Source organism: Rattus norvegicus, chromosome 9 (assembly GCF_036323735.1).
Source record: "Rattus norvegicus strain BN/NHsdMcwi chromosome 9, GRCr8, whole genome shotgun sequence".
In the NCBI taxonomy this organism is placed as follows: domain Eukaryota; kingdom Metazoa; phylum Chordata; class Mammalia; order Rodentia; family Muridae; genus Rattus; species Rattus norvegicus.
Window position 1 is genome coordinate 21,263,651 of NC_086027.1, and position 23,827 is coordinate 21,287,477.

Sequence of the window (23,827 nt, forward strand, 5' to 3'; positions counted from 1 at the left end):
ACCCACGGCGAGCCTCTCTGTGCTACTTCGCAAGCAAACATACAACCGTTGACACTAAAACAGAAACGACCCAGGAGACGGCCGTCCATTCTCCATCTGCCACTGAGACCACGCTCCATCACTACCCACAGGCTACATGTTCTTCGTGAGCAGCCTAACCAGGCTCCCTAGCCCTGTGGACAACTAGAGGATGGGAGGGAGATGGGACAGGGAGAGGAACTCCTTCCCGATGTCATTTTCCTGGTTATCCTGGCATCTGCATCCTGCCATGGAGCCCACCGACCTAGAGCTCCTAGTCAGACCTTCTGTACTCTCTTCTTTTTTGGACCAGGTCTGGAAAGAGTTCCATGTCCCTTGCTGTATGCCAAGCCTCCCTTTACTGGGTTTTCCTTGCCCTGAGATTACATCACTATAAACAGTTCTTACAGCACAATCCTCCATTGTCCACTTGCTACATGATAGAACCCCTGGGCACAACAGCATAAAATATTCAATCAAAATGGGTCACAGTATAAGAAAAATAATGCAGGCAGCTGAGTCGGTCAAAGGGAACATCTAAGGGCTCTTAGCTGGTAGAGAAGAACGACCGCCTAGGATTCTCAAATCCATGGTTTGTTCCCTAGTACCATAAAAACCAGGGGTTGTGCCATGGTACAAGCCCGAGATTCCAGCACTTGGGTGACAGAGGAAGGAAGATTGGAAGTTCAAGGGTATCCTTGCTACACAGGGAATTTGAACTATGTCATGGTTGACTATGCTTGGCACAGGGAGTGACATTAATTAGGAGGTGTGACCTTGCTGGAGTAGGTGTGTCACTATGGGTGTGGGCTTTAAGACCCTCCTCCTAGCTGCCTGGAAGCCAGTCTTCTGCTAGCAGCCTTCAGATGAAGATGTAGAACTCTCAGCTCTTCTTACATCATGCCTGCCTGGCTGCTGCCATGCTCCTGCCTTGATGATAATGGACTGAACCTCTGAACCTGTAAGCCAGTCCAATTAAACGTTGTCATTTATAAGACTTGTCTTGGTCATGGTGTCTGTCCACAGCAGTAAACCCTAACTAAGAACAAGATGCAAAGGGCCTTGTCTTAAACAACAAAACGACAGCAGCAAACACAAAGAGCCAACACTGAGGAGGTGGTAAGGAACTGTCTCTTGCTACACTTTAAGCTAAGAGTTAAAGGTGGAGGGAGAGACGTGGCCCAGAGGTTGAGAGCATTTGCTGCTTCTGCACAGGAATTGGGTTTGGTTCCTAGCACCCACATGGTGGCTCACAACCCTCTGCAACATCAGTTCCAGGGGATCTGATGCCCTCTTCTGGCCTCCTCAGGTATGAGGTATGCATGTGGCACACACACACACACACACGCACGCACGCACGCACGCACACACACGCACGCACACACACGCACGCACGCAAAATCCCCATACACAGAAAATAAAAAAATCTTCCAAAGTTGTGGGCTCTGTTTATACGTAAGACCCTACAGGGAGATCTCAGTCAGGAAGCAGAACGAGATGAATTCTGATGCCCCCTCCTTCTCTGTTCTCCCAGCTCAGAAGGAGTCTCATAAAGTCCAAGTTGGCCCTGAACTCATGATGAAACCTGGGGATAATCTTGAACTCTTGATCCTCCTGCCTCCACCGCCAAGTGTCAAGATGGCGTGCCGTCATGCGCAGCTCTCTTTCCTCTCTTCATTCAGCCTCCTGGCCCAGCTCTGGGATGGTACCAGTCACAACCAAGCTGAATCTTCCCTTCTCAGACATACTTCTCAGGAAATGTCTTCACTGGCATTCACACAAGTGTCTCCGACCTGAGTCTACACGGCCTCGAGCTGACCATGGTTAACCACTGGGCATGGAGAGGTGGCTCAGCAGTTAAGAGCAAGGGTTGTTCCAGCAGAGGACCAGAGTTTGGCTTTCAGAACTCACATCACAGCTGCCCAGAACTTCAGCTCTAGAGGACCCAACACCCTCTTCTGGCAGCTACTGGTACTACAATCACACCACACCCACACACACACACACACACACACACACACACACACACACACACACACACACACAAATCTTAAAGATTACCCACCAGATCTAAAATTCCACATTAACACATAGCCCAATCAACACAGTGCCTTCCAAGTGCCCCACTTAGTCCACAAACAAATCTGTTTACTCCTAGCTGTTTATGACTTAGAAAACACAGATGAGACAGGATGCTCTCTGCCCTGCTCCAGATAATCCTCAAATCCCACATGTGTGTTCACTGACCATTTCCTAGAGATGATTTTCCCAAAACCTGTGGGGGTCCAGGGTCACAGCAGCCCTTCTGCTTTTCCTGGGTGTTTCCCACAACAACAGGCATCATGGGTGACCGCAGGTCCCTGCCCCATCAGTCACGAGCTCTGACCATAAGAACCTGAAAGGAGATACCTATTTCAGGATTGAGACCGCGGGTGCCTCCTTCAGGGTCGCCTTGCTCCTGTGTCTTCCTTTGTCACCACCCTCTGGACCCGGAGCCTGTGGAAGTAACCCAAACGACATGTTCAGGAAACCTGGCTCTGACAAAGGCACAGGTAGCCATTATGAGGCTGAGGCTGGAGAGGAAGTCAGGGAAAGCTCTGAAGGACGCAGAGTAGATGGGCCATTCTGAGAGACCCCAGAGCTGCTGCTGGGGAAGGGTTCTGGGGCAGGCCAGGACTTAGGAGAGGACTTTGGAGCATAAATTCCAATCCTACCTACTCAAGTTGTGACGTCCATGGAAATGTAGCTTTTGTGCATCTGCCTCAGATTATTGTTATTGTCTCTGTGGTTCACTGTCTCAGTCTGCTAACATAGACCTAGTTCTGGATGTTTCTAGCCTCTGTAAAAATTATCTAGACCTAGAAATCTCAATCTCTGAGACTTACTATTGACTAAGCTCACCCTTTCTAGTTCTTTCTGAGCTCTGGCTGGTTCAACTCACCTGCTCTGGCTCAAACTCCTCTCCAAACTGACTGATTGAATCTGGCTTCTCTCAGCTTCTCCTGAGCTGCTCTGCTTGGTCTCATATTAACTTTGGCAATCTGTTCTAATTCTCTGGCTTATTCATATTCTCTCTCTCTCTCTCTCTCTCTCTCTCTCTCTCTCTCTCTCTTTCTCTCTCTCTCTCTGGCTCATTCTTTCTCTACCTGTTCTAGCTTGTTCTCTCTCTCTCTCTCTCTCTCTCTCTCTCTCTCTCTCTCCCCCCCCCCTCTCTCTCTCTCTGCAACTTGTCTCTGTACAGCTGCCCCTGTTAAACTGCCTCCTTTGCACTGCTCTCTTAAGTAGCTAACCTTTCCTCTCTGTTCTTATGAGAGTTGGGCGGATCCCATTCTGTCAAGTCTTTCTCTGATTTGTCACTTTGTCTGCCATTCAATTAGACATCGCTTTCAAGCATGGGTGCTTCCTTCTGCAAACTAATGTTACCTCCACTGTTTGGAATTAAAGCTGTGTGCTAAGGGTCTGTCTGAATTCCAGCAGAGGAAATAAAGGTGTGGGCTCAGCCACACCATAACTAAAAACGTTTTTTTTTTTCCTTCAGTAAATAACATAATCTCAGGGTTCACGATGTGATCAAATATCCTGCAACCCCCGGAGTCACCCAGCCTAGACTCTTCCCTTCAAGTTCCACATTTAGTCCGCCGGTGGATGGTGTCAGTATCAACTTTAAAACACTTCTGAAGCTGTGTCATTTCTTACCATCTCTGCAGTCACTCTGACTTCCATAGCTAGCGGCACATACTCAGTGGAGCGACCAGGGAGTGACCACAGAGTCAGAGTCTTTTGAGGCGTGAGTACAGAGTGTGGCACATCATAGGTGACAGGGACACAGTTGAGAGATTTATCGTGGATCAAAGGAAGGAAGAGAAAAAGAACTGTGAAGAAGGAAGTTGTCCCCAGTGTCAAAAGTAGTGGGGTTCAGAATGATAAGAACGGACGTTCCCTCAGGGTGGCAACAGAGAGGCCCCAGGGAGGGAGGCCTTGGAGGGACAGAAGGCAGGAGCCTCCTGCCCTACACTCTCCTGAGAGCCTACTCTGAGCCAGACCCACCTCTCATGGGACAGCAAAGGGACAAAGCTAGAAGACACTGGTCTACCTGTTCTGATGAGGGTCTGAGTTAACCCTGCCTAATATGAGACACAAGGGGTGAGGTTCCAGGCACATAGTCCGCCAAGGGATCAGTTCATGGGGAGGAGTTCTAAGAAGGAGAGGGCCACTTCTTCCTAGAGTAGAATGAGACCAGAGTGCAGAAGGAGGAGGTGAGACAGGTCCAGGGAGGAGGCTTCCTAGGAGCGAATGTAGCGGGGCTGCCTGGAGTGAGGGTAGCAGACAGGGAGAGTTCACTGGGGGTGGAGGGTGCTGTGGCCCACATCTCAGCCTCAAGTATTCCTCAAGCTCAGGCCTACCCTTAGAGGCAGGCCTCCTGCCATAGCCCTGTCCCTAACTGGAGAGAGCTTCTGGGGCCTGTAACCCTGAGGCCCAGTTTCAGCTGGAGGGGATGGTTTTGGTTTGATAAGGTCGAGACCTGCATGGCTATGGGGTTCTGAGCAGCTCAGGTGCTCGGCAAACTCATGGGAGTTTGTGCTCCAGACAGCACAGTTCAGGCCATGGGGCTTCATGTCTCCAAGATTCTGACAGGAACCTCTCCCTGATTCCAGCTGCTTACAGAAACCATGGCTCTTATTACAAGGTTTTAACCAAAGCACATACTAAGAGCTGGGTCTGCCACAAGTTGAAATCTTCACACAACCGTCCCATGAAGCATCTGAGCTGCCCCTCCCCCCAGGTTTTTCACAGAAGGCAAAAAAAAACAAAACAAAAAACAAACAAACAAACAAACAAAAAAACGGATTTAAAGTAACTTGCTCAGAGTCTTTTAGGCAGTGAGTAACCCCCCTGGATTTAAACCTTCCTGGTTTAAGTCCTCAACATTTTCTTTTTTTTTTTTTTTTTTTTTTTTTCCGGAGCTGAGGACCGAACCCAGGGCCTTGCGCTCTACCACTGAGCTAAATCCCCAACCCCAACATGTTCATTCTTAAAATTCAACGTGACTGGGGCTGGGGAGAGAGCCACAACTTCAAAGTCCTGCCTTTGGGGGTTGGGGATTTGGCTCAGCGGTAGAGCACTTACCTAGGAAGCGCAAGGCCCTGGGTTCGGTCCCCAGCTCTGAAAAAAAAAAGAACCAAAAAAAAAAAAAAAAAGAAAAAAAAAAGAATACTTTGGGGGCTGGGGATTTAGCTCAGTGGTAGAGCGCTTACCTAGGAAGCGCAAGGCCCTGGGTTCGGTCCCCAGCTCCGAAAAAAAGAACCAAAAAAAAAAAAAAAAAAAAAAAAAAACAAAGTCCTGCCTTTGGATCTGGGTGTGTGTGTGTGTGTGTGTGTGTGTGTGTGTGTGTGTGTGTGTGTGTGTGTGTGTGTGTGCGCGCGCGAGCGCGCGCGAGCGCGCGTGCGTGCGTGTGTGTTTACGTGCGAGTGCTGGTCAGAAGACAGTCCCAGGTGTCAGCCCTGTAGACAGAACAGCAGGCTAGCTAGGTTGGGATAATCTGAGGATTCGTCCGTCCACGCCTCTCATCTCACTAAGGGCATGCTGGGATTGATTACAGGTGTGGACCACCTCATCCAGTTTTAAGTTAAGTAGCTTCTGGGAATCCTAATGTACAGGCAGGCCACATATACATGGAGAGCGGTCTGACATGACACACGTTCCAAGCTGACCTGCCAGCATTCCCTTTTACTGTGCACACATCCAGGCAAAACTTCACCTGGCATTATTCTAACTATCCCATTGTTTATTCAACTGGTTTGGTTGGCTTACCATCATAGGGGAAATAAAAATCAAAACTCCACAGTCATCACTCCTTTGAAAATGGCGCACGAGTCTTGCTTAGGCCTTGTTTCTGGGAGGCACTTCTGTCCCACCTAATTCTTAACCTCACTCCCCTACCCCCCAACAATGCCTCTTATAGGACCCGGGAATGAAGACTTTACTTCATGATATCCCATCCTTCCTGGACCTCTCCTGAGGCCCCGCTGAGTAAGATCTACAATTCATTGGTTTACTGAACCTTCTCTGGCCTCCGCAGGGCCTCGAACAGCCTACTTACCACCTCCTTTGAACATACAACATCTAGGTTTTCTGGGTAAGTGCTCTGCCTGCCCATATAGACGTAACGCACTACACAAACATACACGCCACCCAGGACAATTATGCTTTATTAGAGAGCACTAAATACAGCTGGAGAGGTGGCTCAGCAGTCTGAGCACTGGCTGCTCTTGCCAAGGACCTGAGTTCAGCTCCCAGCACCCACATGGTAGCTCACAAGCACCTGTAACTCCAGGGCATATAACACCCTTTTCTGGCCTCCTAGGGCCCCAGACAGGCATACGGTACGCAGGCATGCATGGAGGCAAAACATCAATATGCATAAAATGAAAATGCTTAAATCTTTAAACACACACACACACACACACACACACACACACACACCCAAAACCTCTACAACTGTTTACTGCTGAACACTGGAGATCAATGAATATCGCTGATCCCCACAGCAACCATGACGCTTATGAGATACAACTTCCAAGGACTTTTGGAAAGCAGAATTGAGATGGAGAGAGGCAGGACAGTAGCCTTCCAGGAGCAGGTACATCTATTTCCCCCTGCAGAAAGCTGTACGGCCTGGCATTTGCTGGCAGCCATTCCTAAAAGAGGAGGAGTGGATTTAGATTGTCCCCCCTCTGCCTTGTCCTGTTCACCCCAAAGTCAAAGTACCAGCATTCTTCTTCAGCTGCCTGGTCACACGTGACCTAAGACACACCATGTCCTATCTTCTGCTCTCTTCAAAGGAAGCAGGCTGGCTGAGAGAAGGAGCTGTCGGGCACCGGAATAGTCAGTGCCCGGTGCCCATGGGCTGGAAGAAGGTCGCCTGCCCCACATCCTGGAAATCAGATGCATGAGGCTTCACTTTAGTCTACATGGGCCACCAGGCAACTAGGCTAGGATCCTGAGGGCCTCGAGGGGAGAACGCCTCGGAGCTATGAAAATCAGCTCATTTTCTGAAGTACTGAAGGACTGTCAAACCCTCCCACACAAAGAACGGCAGCCCTGAACCAGAAAGAACATGGCAGTGGTCACTGAAATACTGTCTGCTAAGGTGCCTGGGAAGAAATCAAGATCTACCCAAGCCAGCAAAAGGGTGAGAGGCTCCCCCTGACTTGGTTGAAGTCGCAGGAACTCAGGAAGAGAGCCCCAGGGTGGATGCGAGGCCAGCCTGGCCGCCCGGCCCGCTTCAACCTCTGGCTGCGAGCCTAGCTGCTTTGATCTGGTTCTGCACGAGTTAATGTAAGGCCTAAATAAAACAAGAAGTATATAAATACATCCTCCATGGTGCCTGGCATTACATAAGGGACCCACTTCGTGTTGCTCCCCTCCCCCCCTCCCGGACCTCCGTCCTCTCTTAGCAGTCACTCACAGACACAAGGGCAGAAGCCCTTCCAAGGGAGAAGTTTGCCAAGGAGGAGAGAAGGCAGCGAGGGGGACATGCAGGCCGCCCCCCGACCTCAGTGAGACACAGGGATGCCTGCTGGCCTCACACAGACCCAAACAGGAAGTTCCTAAGAAACATAGAAAGAATGCAGAGGCTGGGGATTAGCTCAGTGGCAGGAGGGCTTGACCAGTGTACACAAAGCCCTGGGTTCCATCCCCAGGAGCAAATGCACTGAGTGTGGTGGGACGCGCCTGTCCTCCCAGTGATCTGGGTCCAGAGGCAGGGCAGTCCAGTTGTAAACTTGACTCAGTCACCTGACTACTCACTAGGCCAAGGCCTCCAGTCACTACCCCCCACCCCCACAGTGGCTCCTCCACTCCCTCCCCAACTTAGGTTCCTTTTTTGTCTTTTTATTTTTTTTTTTTAAATAATGACTCATTTAGGAAGAGGCAAAAACCAAAAACTTCAATGGTAAAGATAAAAAAGTACCAAACTCTTTAAACACCTCCCACTCCTGCAGACTTGATATCGGATCTGCCTCCCCATTCTGGCCATACTAGTTTGGAACTGACGGCATACGAAATTCTTCTAGCAAAAACACTGCCAGGAATATCTCCACTCTCAGAGTCTTGGGTTTTCATTACTGATAAAGACGGCCTCAGGCCTCCTGCATACAATGTTTCCAAAGCAGCAACGCAAAATTAAAGATTTGGGCTGGAGAGATGGCTCGGTGGTCAATAGCACCAGCTACCTGAGGATGCAGGTTCAATTCCGAGCACCCACAAGGCAGCTCACAGCTATCTGTAACTCTAGTTCTAGGGGATTTGAAACCCTCATACAGACACAACAATAAAAAAAGAGAGTAACTCAGTGTTAAAAAATTAAAATTCAAGCCCATGCTTTCGATGGGGTCAAAATCTCATCTGGGTCTACAGAGAGGGTTCTGAGTTATTAACAAAAGCTTTTGGCATTAGACTGGGAGCTTAATGAGAATGACAGCGAGATTCTCATTAAAAAAAGATCTCGGGTTGGTGGGGGAGGGAGGGAGGGGAGGCTGGAGAAATGGTTCAGAGGTTAAGAGCACTGACTGCTCTTCCAGAGGTCCTGAGTTCAATTCCCAGCAACCACATGGTGGCTCACGGCGATCTGTAATGGGATCTGATGCCCTCTTCTGGTGTGTCTGAAGACAACGACACTGTACTCATGTACATAAAATAAACAAATCTTTAAAAAAAGAAATCACTTAAAAAAAAAATCTCAGGGACTGGAGAGATGACACAGCGGTTAAGAGCACAAGTTGCTCTCACAGAGGGCCAGAATTTGGTTGGCGGCCTTTAACTGCCCCTCTGACAGAATCTGATACTCTGCTGTGGCCTCCACAGCTATCTGCACACCCAGAGACTGCACATAGTACATGCAATTAACATTAAAGTACATCTTCTTAACAAAGGAGACCGCCTGGCTTTAAGATGTTTACGTTTGCTCACAGAATTCAAGGGGAACAAAATTATATAACATTTCAGATTCCACGAGCTCCTGGGAAGTCTAAATAAAACGCGGCTCAAATGAATCATTAAGATGGTCCAGAATTCAGGGGTTGTCAACACTGGCTTTATCCTGTTCTATTTTCTGACTTCCTAACTTCCTTGCCCCAGTGTCTATCATATACATACATTTGGTTTGGGGTGGGGGACCTGGCAGTTCTAGTTTTCCATGATTTTAATGTATAATCTCGATTGAGGATCATTCATACAATTTTTTTTTTTAACTGTGATGGGAGATAGTTCAGTCTGTAACACACTTGTCTTTTGAGGACTTAAGTTCGGCAGAAGCTGCGTAGAAAGCTGGGTGTGGTGGCAGATACGGCAGTCCCAGGAATGGCAGGATGGGAGGTCAAGAGAGGCTCCTTAGACACCCGGGGACCTTCTAGCCTGGCCTACATAGCGAAACTTCAGGTCGGTCAGAGGAACTAGCTAAAAAGAAACAGGAGGAGCCTGGGAACCAAAACCCAAGGTTGTCCTCTGATCTCCACACAGATATGATACATGCATGACATGTGTGCACATACAGACATGTGTGCACATGCATAAAAAATTTAAAGTAACTTTTAAAGCTTGGCTCTGGGGGCTGCTGCTTGCACTCGCTACTCTTACAGAGGATGGAGATTTGGCTCCCAGCATGCACATGGCACAGCTACTGCTCACAGCTACCCATAACTCCAGCTCTAGGGAATCCAATCCCCTCTTTTGGCCTCTAGGGGTACCATGCACACAGTGCAGAGACATGGATTTAGGCAAAGCACTCATACACATAAAATAAAACAGACAAACCTTTAAAATAAATAAAAAAAATATTTTAAAAAAATTAAGGAAAGCTAAGGATGTGGCCCGGGTGTAGAATGCTGGCCAAGAATGCACAAGGCTCTGTCCCCAGAACCACGAAAACACTTGCACATATGCACAGATGCATACATGCATACATACATACATGTAAACATACATACATACATACATACATACATACATACATACATACACACATACGTGTGCACCTGAAACAAAATCCATGAGAGTCATAAAGTAAGGGCCAGTCCAAAGTGGTGCCAGAGACAAAATCAAAACCAAATTTGCTAGGAATGGCTCCCAAGCCAGCTCCACTCCGGGCTCTGGTATTCACAGACTTGACTTAAAGGAATAAAAATAAAAATAATGTAAGTGGGGTTACCACGGAGCTGCTGGTTCTCTGCGGAACACTTTACACTTATGTAGCAATTACTACGACCACTTCCTGACACTGTGACTCACTTACCCTCTGCTACCCCAGCCGCCTCCACCCCCACCCAGGGAGGGAAGTCTGCAGATGACCCCTCCGACCACCATCGGCTCACCTGCAAACACCCTGCTTCTCACAACAGTGCCAGGCTCAGAAAGTCTCCACTCCTCCTTTCCCTAACCACACACACACACACACACACACACACACACACACACACACACACCACACACACACACACCACACACATACACACACACACGCACACACACACACGCCTTACCGTAAAGTTTCTTCCATCCCCACAAACTGCTTCCCAATCCTTCCGACCCCCTCTCACACCCTGCTTTTGACATCTACACGGGTTACAAGAGCCAAGACTCCCTGCCTCACTCCTCCTCCTAAGCTTTTCAATCCGCCTTACCCTATGCCTCCCTAACCAAGGCAACCTGGCAACTGTAAATGGAGAACCAGTTTCGAGCACAGTATTACGGGGTAGAGGACAGGGGCAGGGCACAGGAGGTGTGTCTTTTTACTTTCTACATTTCAGCTTGAACTCAGAGCAAACAAGTTGTTTTGTTTGTTAGTTTGTTTGTTTTTTAGTGGATAAAAAACAGGTCAGGGAGACGATTCTGCTGGCACAGGTACTCGCTGTGACACCCGACAACACAAGTTTGGTCCCTGGGGCCCAAGAGGTACAACCTACTCCTGCAAGTTGTTTGAGCTCCACACATGGACTGTGTCACATGTTTGCTGGTACTCACAAACACAAAATTTTAATTAATTAACTAGCTAATTAATTAATTAAAAAGCCACAGACATAGAGGCACAGCTTATAAAATAAACGCCTTGCTTTCTAAATGCAGAAAATCTGTGTTTATACACGCCAGTTCAAACTGTAAATGACACCGTGTGGGTTACAGGTGGCATGGACTGCCCTCCCCGCTTTTCTCTGTAAATTTTATTACTTCAGACTGATAGGAATCGTGACAGTTTAGACCCAAAGCCAAGCACCAGAGCAGGCCAGAATGAATATATGACAAGCAGTGGGCTGCAGGACAGGTCCCAGCACACTGCGGAACCACTCCCAGAGTGACAAAGGGACGACTCCTCCATCAGGCCCCCAGGCTTCTGTGCCCAGCCTGGGCCTTGGATGCCAAGTCATTCCTAAACTGGGTCATCCCCAAGAACAGATGTGGAAGAGATGTCCCAGCATGAGTGACATCCTGTACAGGGCCCATCTGGCCCTCTGTATTCACACAAGACATGTCCTCTCCTGTGTGTCTTCTCTGGTCCCCTTCTCTGGTCCCTGCCTCTCACCAGGATAAGTCTCGGCTGACCAACGGCCACACATACTCCACTTAACGGGCAAACTTACAACGTAGATGTCAGGAGCCTAGAAACTCTTAGAGTCATAAGGGAGAGACATGGACTCCTCCGCCCACCATTTCCCCAATATTCCCTAAAGTCTCTTGAGGCGAAGAAGAGAAGTGAGAGAATATTCCAGGAAGCAGGAAGAGTTGAGAATTCAAGGCCCGGGGGTGACAGAATACGGCATGCTGCCAGCGAGGTACAAGGCTCTCAGGTCAGACCTCTAAAGAGGAGGAACGCTGTCCGGCATACGCAAGGCCAGGCAGAAAGAACGGCAAGACACTTAGAAATGTCAGATTCCACCAGGGCATGCCAGGCAGGACCTAAGGGAAGACTCGGCCTCCTGAGGCAGTGACCACTTCCCTGCAGCTCCAGTGTCCCTTCCAGCGTCTAAAGAGGATCTAACCCCACAGGGTGGGTGGAGAATAGGAATAGAGAAAAAAAGAAATGAAATTGGGCAACATCACATGGAGCTAGGCCAGATCCTCCCCGTGTAACATGTATTCACTGCAAGTGACCTGGGTCACTCCAGAGATGTGGGGGATGTACGTTCCAAACCCAAACTTCTGCCAGTTATCAAGACTGCTGGGATGGCGGACTTCGCAATGTCAAAAGAGCCGGCATAGAGACTGACCGGACTCGACCTCAAGGGGCCTGCTTTCAGAACAGTCAGGTGACATCCTGGAGCACAGTGGAGAGTCACCTGCCACGGACGGCCCAGGAAGAGCTGTGGAGGTGGGAGTGGTTGGAGACAGTCTCATGGAGGAAGTGAGATCTGACTTGGATCTCGAAAAACTAGGTTCAACTAGGTCAGACAGAAAGGAAGTGGGAAGACTACCCCAAGCCGTGGGCTGGCAGATACAAGCCATAGCCACAGGATGGGTGGGGACCACGATGGAGGAGTGGGTCCCGAAGGTGGCCAGTAGAAATAATTAGGAGTTATGTGGTGGATCTGAGCCCACCTCTGCTTCTCAGACCCACATTCCCCATCTGTAAAAGGCCCAATATGCGAAAGGAAAATGGTACCCAACCTCTAGAGATGCTGTGATGAGGAGATGCTCCTGAAACGCTTGAGATATTTGTTACCTGATATCAAATGCTGTTTCTCTTTAGGGTGTGTGTAGGGTGGTGGTGGGGGTGGTGGGGGTCAAGACCGGGTTTCTCTATGTAGCCCTGGCTGTCCTGGAACTCGCTCTGTAGACCAGGCTGGCCTCGAACTCACAGAGATCCTCCTGCTTCTTTCTCTACCTCGGGTGCTGGGATTAAGGGCACATGCTGGCCTTCCTGGATTTTTAGGCGAGCGCTGTAAACCTGAACTTGGATCCTCATTCCTGTGTGGCAAGCGCATCATTGACTGAGCCATCTCCACAGCCACCCACCCCATCCCCCTTCTTAAATTCTGAGACAGGGTGTCATGGCGGCTGAGGATAAACCTGTACTTCTGATCCTCTTGCCTCTCTATTCTCCAAGTGCCGGGATTCTAAGTGTGCACCACCATGCCTGGCTTATGTGTCGCTGGGGTTTCTCGCATGCTAGGCAAGTGCTCTATCACCTAAACCAGATCCCCAGATGCTGCTGCAGCCGCCACCACCTCCTTCTCCTCTTCTTTCTCCTCCTCTTCCTCCACCTCCTCCTCTTCTTCCTCCTTCTCCTTCACCTCTACCTTTCCCTCCTCTTCCTCTTCCTCCTCCTTCAATCTTCCTTGGGTCAAGCTTACTATATATCCCAGGGTTACTTCAAGCTTGCTTGAAAGTCCATACTGGCCCCAAACTCACAATCCTCCTGCCTCCGACAAGTGCTGGGGTCACAGGCATGTACCACTCTGCTCAGCACACATTTTCGTCATTCTAACAGCCGGATGTGGGGCTGGGGATTTAGCTCAGTGGTAGAGCGCTTGCCTAGGAAGCACAAGGCCCTGGGTTCGGTCCCCAGCTCCGAAAAAAAAAAAAAAAAAAAAAAAAAAAGACCTAACAGCCGGATGCTAAGGAAAAGTGAGTATAGGCCGCTTGGTCGCACATCCTGAGTAGCCTAAAAGGAAACGCCAACCATGCGGTAGAATACTCAGGCAGGCAAGGATGGGGAAGCTCAACTTGCTGCCCACACACTCTGTTCTAGAACATTCTTCAACTACTGACTGCATCCCTGAGCTCCCAGCTGAACTGGGCCAAAGAGAAAGCCTTTGCTTCCCCTCCACCAGCTGTTCTCTGGGCCTCTTCTCCACAATGTATGACCTAATGGAGGCTGCCAGCATGGGTGTTTCTTCAGTCCTGCCTGAATTTCTGTAATCGATGCCCTCCAGTGAAGTCTCTGGAGCTGGGTACTCCTTATACAGCCAACACTTCCCTCAGGGACCCTGACTGACGACAGTCTACCACATAGACATGGCTGAGATTAGAGTCCTGTTTGCCCTCAATACCCTCAGAGGCAAAACAGCAACAACAACAAGTGGCTATGACAGGCACTTAAGCATCCAGGCAGGCATAGTGATACACGTCTGCGACCCCAACACTGAGGAGGTGGAAAGTGAGGAGAGAAGTGTCAGTGACGTGCTTGCATTGCAGGTTTTAGAGAACCTGACTTCCATCCCTAGACTGCTGTAGAAGCACGTATTTTTATCACAGCATGTGTAAGGCAAAGGCAGGCTGGTAGCTCCAGGCCTCCCTGGCCAACCAGCCTAGCCTACTTGGCAAGCTCCAAGCCTAAGAGAGACTTTGTCTTAAATAAAAGTAAATAAATAGAGACAGATGGGCATCTGAGGAACCAAACAAAGCTGTCCTCTGGCCTCCACATACATATGCATGCACACCTGCACACACACACACACACACACACACACACACACACATATCGAAAAGCAACAAAAGGGACAGGACTCAAGTGCCTCTCCCCATACTCCCCAGGGAACACAAAGAAAGTCCAGTGCTTCAGCTCCTGCGTACAGGGGGAGCATCTAAGCCCATCCAGGCCAGGCTATCAAAGCTACTCTGAGGTACCAGCAGGGCCCCAGACTGGAGACAAGACTGGCACCCACGAGACATCCCTTCCCCTTGGAGGTCTTTCTGTGGGGACAGCACAGCTCTTTCGGTAAAGGACACTGCACAACAGCTCCTGCCGAGACTCTTCTCCTCCAGGGTGACTGACACAGACACCCCTCCCTCGAGCAGACTGATTTCAGCCCTCCCGTATCACGGCAGCTCCCTCCTCTTCTCTCAACCAGTCAAACCCCGGCCTGGAAGTCTCTTTGCCCTTTCCCTCGCTGAGCCAGTTCTGGTGTGATGTACTGCAATAGCATTTATTGGGAAGGGCAATCAAGATGGCCTGGTTTTGAGCTCCAGCACTGCAAACAAACTATTAAGTGTTTACTGTGGTCAAGAACTCTGCCAGGATTAAAAATGCCAACCAAGATCTCAGGACCGGGAAACACAGAGAACATAAAGGAGGAAGGCTAAGTATGACCCAAGAAGTCTCAGAGAAGAATGGAGCTGGGGCTAAACTATATCGGTTACTGGCATTGGTGATGGTTGGCTTGTTTCTTTAAGAGTCCTATAGCTCACACCGGCCTTGACTTTGCCCTATACCCAGGGATGCTGTCAAATTACTAACCTTGACTCCACCTCCCCAGTGCTGGGGTTCACAGCCATTTTTATGTGATGCTGGGGAACAAACGCTCTTCTGGCCTTCAAGGGCATAGGTGCTCAAGTGGTGCGCATGCAGAACACTCATACACATAAAATAAATAAAAAAGCTTTATGTATGCGTGTTTATCTGCAGGTGGCTTTATGCATGTGAGTGCAGGTGCCCTCAGAGGCCAAGGCAATGCTAAGCAAGCATTCTGCCAACTGGGCTACATCCTGTCTCTAAACAGGCTCTTGGAGGAGGATGGGCTATCTGTTTTACTTATCAAAAGACGTTTAAAACACTCTCAGTTCCTTCCATCATTTATTTAGTATGTGCATGTGTGTGAACCTTTGTGTAGTTTATCTCCTTTTCTTCATTAATTTTTTATTTGTTTGTTCTTCAGGACTGTGTGTGTGTGCATGCGCTGCTCTAGCTGTCCTCGAACTCACAGAGATTTGCTTGCTTCTGCCTCCCAAGCGCTGGTATTAAAGGCATGCATCACCACCACCTGACCCCTTTACTTAGCATGTATATGTGTGGGGGCCCTTGTGAATGTGTGTGCACCTTGCGTGTACAAGAACCTTTGAGGCCAGAGGAGGATGTCTGATCCCTGAACTGGAGGGTGGATATAAGCCACCATGTGGGCATTGGGAAGAGCAGCCATTGCTCTTAACTGATGAGTGATCTAGAGAGAGGGTGGCTCCCAGAAGACTTTTTGCAAAGGGTCAGTGAAATTATGCTCTAAACAGAAGTTCCTTCAGCAACTTTAAGGCAGCTGAGAGAGTACAACTGTCCTTCTCTACACTGCTCCAAACACAAGGTGGCTCAGGTAGCAGCTTTGAGTTGAACAGGCCATGAGAGATGACGCTCAAAGCCCCTCTGAGGGAGCTTGTAATGACTGTGAAAACCCATGTCCGGTGTCTGCAGGGTCCTGCTAGCACAAGAAAGGAACAGTAAGCTAGAGCTGGCATCACAAAAGTACCTGCACGGTCTCAAGGGGCTTGATTTAATCCTGTCACTGTCTTCAAAGTCAATCTTTGTATTTTTAAAAATGTGGGCCCCACATTTGCATTGGCATCGGGTCCCACAAACTATGAAGCTAGTTCTGAACAAGAGGCAAGGGTGAGGGAAGAGGAGAGAAGGAAACCTCTTCCTAAAGCTGATGGGAATCTGGCTGTCCCTCAATGGACCAGGCCAGGGGCTGTGACAGGGGTGGGTACAGATAAGTGGAGACATGGCACAGTGCTACAGCAATGTTCAAAACCAAACCCAAACTGACCCAGACCACATCCCCCTACCCAAGAGGTTGACCAGTTGGCCGATAGTGCTTCCCTGAAGTAGGTAGACAAGTCGAGAGTTGGCCTGATAAATTCATGTGGGATGTGGGGTGGTGGCATGTCAAACTGAAACTCTTTTGATCTTATGATCATTTATAGGTTCAGACCAAGAAGAAAGAGAGAAAGAAAGAAAAAAGAAAGAAAGAAAGAAAGAAAGAAAGAAAGAAAGAAAGAAAGGCCCCATGTTAACTTAGGTAATCTCTGAAAACACTGATCAACCTTTACTATTTGATTAAACGGTCACCTTTATTTCCAACCCAAACCATCAAGGATATTATTCTCTCACCCAAACCATGGTCCTCCATCTAAAGAACACCATGATTCTAAAATATGGCCTTCTCCAGGGACAGCTGGACCAGAAAGGACCTTAGGGACTATCAGTTTTCAGACTTTTCCCTTTGGGGAAGATCCTCCTAAAACAATCAATATGGTTTCCAAGAAACCTTGACAACCCTCCCCATCCCCCCTGCCCCAGAACCTGGTCCAATTCTCACTTCATAAATGAGGAAGCTGAGGCTATAACAGGGGAAGTAACTGGTCAAGGCCACCCCCAAATGGGGGCAGGATCAGAACCCGGAAACTCTCAGCTTCCCCTCCTGACCTCTCAATTTCATGAGCACAAACAAATTCAGATATTCACTATATAACCCCCAGCTCTCTCTCTCTCTCTCTCTCTCTCTCTCTCTCTCTCTCTCTCTCTCTCACACACACACACACACACACAGAGAGAGACAGAGAGAGACAGAGAGACAGAGAGACAGAGACAGAGACAGACAGACAGACAGACAGACATTTCAGTTTTCCCTACATCTCTGGCTCAGGTCTTCTGGTCCTTTTCTTTGTCTTCCAGAAAATGAAATCTGGTTTCACAGATGGATTTTAAGTCTATGGACCTGGTGCAGGACATATGGCTAGCGTTTGGCACATTTACCCTCAAACCCATCATTTGGTAAGGTAGGGCAAGCCAAAGGTCAAGTTGTGGGCCTTTGTTAGACCTTGACATTTGCAAACACCGCCTTTTCTTTCTTTCTTAAAAATTTGCTTATTTGATTTGGTGTGCACTTGTGTGTGTGCCCTAGGAGGTCATGAAGGGTTCAGATCCCCTGCAACTGGAATTACAGACAGTTGTAACCTGCCATGTGGTTGCTGGGAATTGAACCTAGGTCCTCGGGAAGAGCAGTCAGTGCCCTTAGGAGCTGAGCCATCTCTGCAGCTCCAACACTGACTCTTCTGAGAGAGTGATTCAGCCCGAGGTTTTTCACTTACAGGTGAGGGTCATACAAATGGACAGAGCTAAGGTCAGACAGGGAATGTTCCCACTCCACCACACCAGAAAGATAGAGCCAGAGCTCTGGGATTACAGACTGTGTACCACACCTAGCTTCTGTCATACTGGGGATCAAACCCAGAGCTTAGAAGCATGCTTGAAGTTCAATGTGTGTTTATTGTTCCCTCCCTTCCTTCTGTTTCTCCCTACATCCCTCTCGTCTCTTTTTCCTTTGAACGATTATGAATTGAGCATCTATTGTGTGTCAGGAATGATCTGGATGCTGGACATGGGAGACATATTGGATAAATGAATAGACAGCAAGCTGTGTGGCTATAAACACGTGGGAGAAAGCAGCACAGGGTTGGAGGGGCAGAGAAGGGTTCAGAAGAAATGGACTTAGTTCTGGAGGGTCAAGGAAGGAGTCTGAAAAGGAGGTGTGGGACACCTGGGGTAAGGTGGGGGAATAGTCCAGACAAAAGGAACCACAAGTGCAAAGGTCTTGAGGCAGGAACGTCAAAGCTCTAGTGTGGTCTGAGTGAGGGCAGTGGCTGGTTATGGATGAAGGGAGAAGATGGGGAGGGAGTGGGAGCCAGAGTTGGTGGACCCTCAAGTTACAGTCGTGCTTGGCCTTTACTCTAGGCATGGAGCCCGCAGAAGACTAAGTGACTTCGCATAGCCAATCACACGACTTCCCGGGCCACTGTCATCACCAGGCAGCCTGTGCTAAGCAGTAAGGGGAACCAGGTTAGGGAGCCAGGCCCCAGCTCAGTACGGCCTCTCGGTATTACTGAGAAAAACCTTCCCCTTCTCTGAATCCCCAGAATCTCCTCTGCGAAATGGGAACATCAGGCTAGGTGGTATCTAATGTCCTCTCTACAAGAGCCATACATTCTGACCTTGACGGTGAGAGCCCGGAAGGAACTAAAACACAGCCTCCTCCTTTGATACAGGAAAAGGCGAGGGAACAGCAGCCACGTTCTGAAGCCCCCGACCGTTCCCTGATGCTTATTCAACTCCAAACCATCTTCTCACAGCTCCCTCGGATGGGAAGTCCAGCCAAAGAGGCAGCCTCATCCCTCAGTTACAGATGCTAAAGATGACCAACGGCGGGGCTGGTAGGGCTCAGCTCCCTGCCATATCTGATGGCCCGACCTCTACAACTGACTCCCACAAGTTGCCCTCTGATTACCACACGAACATCATGACATACACATGAACACACACACACACACACACACACACACACACACACAAGAAATTTTTTTTTTACGATTCCGCAGTCCTACCATTACAGAAAGCACAAATTTCACACACGTCAGAAGCCAAATCATCGAGGTGCTCTGAGCCTTCACCCCTCACTCTGCCCTGGCTCCTACACTTCCCTCAATGGCTGCTTTTCTCTTTCCTTTTATATTTAGTTTTTTGTTTTTTCAAGGCAGGGCCTCACCATATAGTGAACTGGAGCTCATTCTGTAGACCAGGCTGGTCTTGAACTCACAGAGACCTGCCTGCCACTGCCTCCCAAGTGCTGGGATCCAAGGTACACTTCATCGTGTCTGGCCCTGTCTTGTGTCATTCATTATTAGTGGGCACTGGAGCGAAAGAATGCTCAGCACCATCCACCCAGTCTCAGGGACAGGATTTGCTTCCCCAGTCAGCCTGAGAGCTCCTGAGATACGGACCCACCGATTGTGAGAGCCTCACATGCCTCTTCCCAGGCCTTAGCCACAGACTGAGTCTCCCTCAGAGAACTTTGTCTACTACTCCGATGGGGAGCTACCCAAGACAAGCTATGGGATCCTGCAGCAAGGGTCATGCCCCCCCACTTTGGCATCCTAAAGGTGGGGTTTATCTGCCCCCCTCCCCTCTCCCCACAGCCTTCTCTATTTTTAGCACTTTCTTTAAACAGTTTCTTTAAACGGGGCAGAATGAAACACTTAGACGGAACCGCCCGCCCAGGCACAAGGCCCTGCCATCCCTAGCCGCTGAATCAGCCATGAAAATGAAATCTGAACCTCTCTGTTGAATGAAAAGAGAGTCAGAAGTCAGCTTTGCCCAGCGTCTTCTTAGAGACTGGTGAGGCCCAGCCCAAAGGCTATCCTCATTTTACAAATACTCCTCTTTGGAGCAGGGGCTGAAGGAAGTTGAGATGCACCAAGGACTTGAGAGCAGGGACCACACTGAGTGTCATGCGGGCCCAGGCACCACTGTGCTTTGGCTACTGTGCTGGGTAGAGGATTCACGTGAGGGAGCTGGGCTGTCGGCCAGGAGTGGGTCTTTTAAACATTCACCATCAGTCCCCACTTCTCCTAAACTGGTTGAGGAAAGCCTTGAGATTTCTGCTGCTTCCTACCGACAGGTTGGTAGTTGAAAGGGACCTTCCCTTGGAGTCCCTTGGAGGGCTTGGGAAAGTGTGTGGCCATGCCTCAGCTAGAGACCAGCAGGGTCCCATTGTACCCAGGAGCTTGGGCACACAGGCTGAGGAGATAGCTCAGGGCATTTGCTGTTCTTGTAGAAAAACCCAGGTTTGATTCCCAGCACCCTCATGGCAGCTCATGATTTTCTTTAACTCCAGTAGCAGGGGATCCAAAACCCTCTTCTGGCTTCTGAGGACCAGGCAGGCACAGGATGCACTTATATACACAAAAGCAAAATACACATATGCATTAAATAAAAATAAATATACCCTCCTGGAAATGAAGTATCCTTAGGGAAAGGCTGGTCCTAAACCTCTGACCAAAGATAGAAAAGCCACCAAAAGAAACCCAACAAGGAGACAGGAATACGAAGAACAGACAACCACCGACAAGGTTTGGCCATCCCTGTTCACACAGTGAGGACGTAGAGCACAGACTACTCCTTAAACAGGGAGCTGGGTCATGGTCAGTCTTCCCACGGCTTCTTCTACCTCCACACCTGACATTAAAGCCGCAGGTGAGACAACTCATCCCTGGAGGACGCTAACGGATGTGTATCCGAAATGTCTGGCGACACAAAGCAACAGTGGCTTCATGAGCTGGACGTTTATGAGCTCAGGGCATCTCAGGTCGGGGGTAGCGGTGCTTCCGCCTCACTTTTGAATCGGAGAGTATATGGCAGTACCGGCCTCCACTCATTCAACACCAGAGGTGACAGTCAAGGGGTTACTTGACACTACCAAATGCCACCCCCGACCCCTACCCCAAGCTTCAAGAAGACTCCTGGTTGAGAACGAGTGCTTAAAGTTTAGACATCTGAGGAGACATGTTGTTTAAAGATACAAGCATCTAATTCCCCCTGACTCTTTGGACACCACGACTTTGCAAACGCAGTGTGTAGTTGCCACGCTTCGGTTTATCCATCTTATTATTAAATGCTCAGTGCCTGGAGTCCTTCCGCTCTTTCCCACACTCTCCGGGTCTCGCCTTAGTCCACGCTCGGGCCTGCCCATCTGCGCATGCGCCACACGCCTCGAGGCACTGGCTGCCTGAGTCAAGGGGCTTCCAGGAGACAGCCATGGCCACACCCAGAAAGCCGATCCAGCCTCGTCACCAGCATGGTGGGGCCTTTATACACTCCATAACACTTCTCAGAATGAAGTGTGTTTGAAAGTACATTGTGCCAAACACAGAAAAAAGGTCAGAGATACCGAATCTAAAAGTCTTGGAAAGTCCCACGACCCAGTAGAGGAATGAGCGGAATAGGCGCCGTGAGACAAGGAAACACAAATGGACCCTGGGCTCGTGTGAAAAGACACTCCACCACCCCATCCGACTCTGCCACGGAAGAAATGCAAATGCAAACAGACACCAATGCCTATCCTACAGAGTGGCAAAGATCAAAGGGTAGGAAAAGCCCGCGTTGGCGAGGCTGCCTCTTTCATGGATAGAACTCACTTCTACAGGCAACTTGAAAGGCTCGTTTCAATGTCTGCCAACCTCCCAAACGTGGACGCGTGACTGCCAGCGGTTCCACGTCTAGGACCGTATCCTGCAGAAACAGCCCCGCCTCTGCAAAATGGTGCAATACAAGGTTTAATGATGACGGAAGAAAGGAAACAAGCTACATGCTCATCACTGGGGGATGGCGTCATCAACTGTCTTTATCCTACAAGAGGGGATGCTGCACAGCTACGAAGAGGAATAAGGGGGGTTGGGGATTTAGCTCAGTGGTAGAGCGCTTGCCTAGCAAGCGCAAGGCCCTGGATTCGGTCCTCAGCTCCGGAAAAAAAAAAAAAAAAGACAAAATAACGAAGAGGAACAAGGGCATTCTTTCAATCAGATGGAGTAACCTTCAAAGTACACAGTAGACGAAGACAAGCGAGGCACAGGATGACGGCTAAACGGGTGGGATCGATCGGTTGGGAAAAGCCCGTGCATTTGTACATGCATGTATACCTGTAAGTTACCATTCCAAAGACACACAAAAAGGCTCACAAGAGACGTTGCTTCTTGAGAGAAGGGCTGAGTAGCAAGAATTATTTGCCTCACTTTAGATACGTGCAGACTTTATGCTACCAACAATCGCCAGTCAAACAACGGGTCAACGACAGAAGACCGGCTCCAATGTGTGCTGTTAGCGGCAGCTGTGTGCAGGCAGGCACCAGATGCTACAGGCTGGTTTCCATTAAATCCTTTATTCCCACGAGTATCCCCACCTGCCGGAGTTCAAATGGTCCAGGTGTTTTGTGCATGTGTCCAGGTGCATGGGTTCGTGCGTGCGTGCGCACGCGCGCGCGCGTGTGTGTGTGTGTGTGTGTGTGTAGGAAGGTGCCAGCACTAGGTGTGTTGACCATTGTTTTTTGTTTTTAGAACAGAGTCTCTCACTGTCCTGGAGCTTGCCAAGTAGGCTAGGCTGGCTGGCCATTGAGCCTCAGGGGTTCTCCTGCCTCTCTCTGCCTCTGCAGAACTGGGATTAAAATGTGTGCCACCAACCCCTGCTTTTGTACGTGGGGTCTGGGGAACCAAACTCAGACTTTTACCAGTTGAGATATCTCCCCAAACCCTAATGCCCCTGGTTTGCTGGGTTTTTTAATTCAAAAGCACGAAGTATTTGCCACATCCAAAGCGTAAAAAAGTTCACCAGCTCCCTCCTTCAACCGTGCTTTAAAGGTATCCAACCCTATCGTGCCTTCATTCTGAAAGCACACAGTCAGCTCGATGGCCGGCAACCATTACCCCGCAGCTACAAGGACAGAAAAAGCAAAATCCTTTAGAAGTTGTTCTCAGGATCAACTGCCAGGGACCCAGGGACATCGGAGCTCTTAATAATACCTCAGAGCGCTGTTAACCAGGTTGGAGCATCACAGGATGGCCTGGACCCCAAAACTTCTCAGGAGCGGTAAGAACCTGCAGCAGTCACCCAAGGGAACTCCCTGCGGCGCTGCCTGGAGCAACGTTTTAATGGCTTATTACCCAAGGGTGCCACCGACATCGCTCTCAAGCCCACCCCACCGCCCCTGCCACTTCGTCATAAAATAACCCTCATATTTTTTTCAGCTGTAAATCAGCATTTGTCAAGCTCTAAATTGGGCCAAGGCAATATTTATTCATCAAAAGATAAATCTTCCCTGCCCTGTCATAAATCTGCTCCGTAATTTAGTATGCCATCACTCTTACCTGAAACCCTGTCAAAAAAACAGTGGCCCGGAAGAGTCCCGCAGTGTGCAGTTGGCTATGGCTAAGGGTACAGTCATGGCTCATCTGTTTAGTTCTGTATGTGGGGGAGTGGGGAGGCGGGGCCCTTCCAACGAGTCCTACCTAGGTTTGCAATTTGAACGCTCGTTAACACCAGGCTGGGGATTGGGAGAGGCTGATTCTCCCAGAGAACCACAGACCCCTCCAGTGGGAAAAATAGAGAGGCGAGAAGATGATAATAGAAGCAAGTATGATGGGTGCAAAACACGGGGTGGGGTTGGGGGGCACAGTGCACGAGGAGCAACAGGTCCACGGAGCAGCAGGACAAGATGGAGACCTGGTC

At 49.3% G+C, this 23,827-nt stretch overlaps 1 protein-coding gene across 21 annotated transcripts in view; it reads right to left on the reverse strand.

Annotated features, from left to right (window-relative positions):
* Trerf1 (transcriptional regulating factor 1) overlaps nt 1–23,827 on the reverse strand; it is a 224,059-nt gene that overhangs the window by 131,879 nt on the left and 68,353 nt on the right. For 14 of the 21 annotated variants that reach the window (XM_063267090.1, XM_039083492.2, XM_063267088.1 and 11 more), the window contains exon 3: nt 2,428–2,514. The exons of 5 other annotated variants lie outside the window; for them this stretch is intronic. The gene's annotated coding sequence lies outside the window, so the exon portion shown is untranslated. Of the gene's footprint in view, nt 1–2,427; nt 2,515–21,744; nt 21,874–23,827 lie in introns of those variants that run through there. 2 more of the 21 variants (XM_063267091.1, XM_039083497.2) reach the window with 1 other exon arrangement.